A 1,043-nucleotide genomic window follows, 5' to 3' on the forward strand; every position below is an offset into this window, starting at 1 on the left:
GTAGTTGTCTGAGGTGAAGTGGCAGATGTGGTTGTGGATTCAGGAGAATCTGAAGTGGTGGCTGTTGTGGTTGTAGTTTCAGTAGAAGTGCCTGAAGATGTTGTAATTGTTTGAGGTGAAGTGGTGGCTGTGGTTGTGGATTCAGGAGAACCTGTAGTAGTGGCCACTGCAGTTGTAGTTTCAGTAGAAGTGGCTGACATTGTTGTAGTAGTTGTCTGAGGTGAAGTGGCAGATATGGTTGTGGATTCAGGAGAATCTGAAGTGGTGGCTGTTGTGGTTGTAGTTTCAGTAGAAGTGCCTGAAGATGTTGTAGTTGTTTGCGGTGAAGTGGTGGCTGTGGTTGTAGATTCAGGAGAAGCTGTAGTGGTAGGCACTATGCTTGTAGTTTCAGTAGAAGTGGCTGCCATTGTTGTGGTAGTTGTTTGAGGTGAAGTGGCAGCTGCAGTGGTGGATTCTGAAGAACATGTAGTAGTGGCCATGGTGGTTGTGGTTTCAGTAGAAGTGCCTGAAGATATTGTAGTTGTTTGCGGTGAAGTGGTGGCTGTGGTGGATTCTAGAGAACCTGTAGTAGTAGCCGCTATGGTTGTAGTTTCAGTAGAAGTGGCTGCCGTTTTTGTAGTAGTTGTTTGAGGCACAGTGGTGGCCGTGGTTGTGGATTCTGAAGAACCTGTAGTAGTGACCACAGTGGTTTCAGTAGAAGTGCCTGAAGATGTTATAGTTGTTTGAGATGAAGTGGTAGCTATGGTTGTGGATTCAGGAGAACCTGTACTGGTGGCCCCTGTGGTTGTGGTTTCAGTCGAAGTGCCTGAAGATGTTGTAGTTGTTTGAGGTGAAGTGGTGGCTGTGGCTGTGGATTCAGGAGAACCTATAGTAGTGGCCACTGTGGTTGTAGTTTCAGTAGAAGATCCTGAAGGTGTTGTAGTTGTTTGAGGTGAAGTGGTGGCTATGGTTGTGGATTCAGGAGATGTTGTAGTGGTAGCTGCTGTGGTTTTAGTTTCAGTAGAAGTGGCTGCCATTGTGGTAGTTGTCTGAGGTGAAGTGGC

This window comes from Otolemur garnettii, unplaced genomic scaffold, assembly GCF_000181295.1.
Source record: "Otolemur garnettii isolate 467f Iridium unplaced genomic scaffold, OtoGar3 scaffold00027, whole genome shotgun sequence".
NCBI classification, from domain to species: Eukaryota; Metazoa; Chordata; class Mammalia; order Primates; family Galagidae; genus Otolemur; species Otolemur garnettii.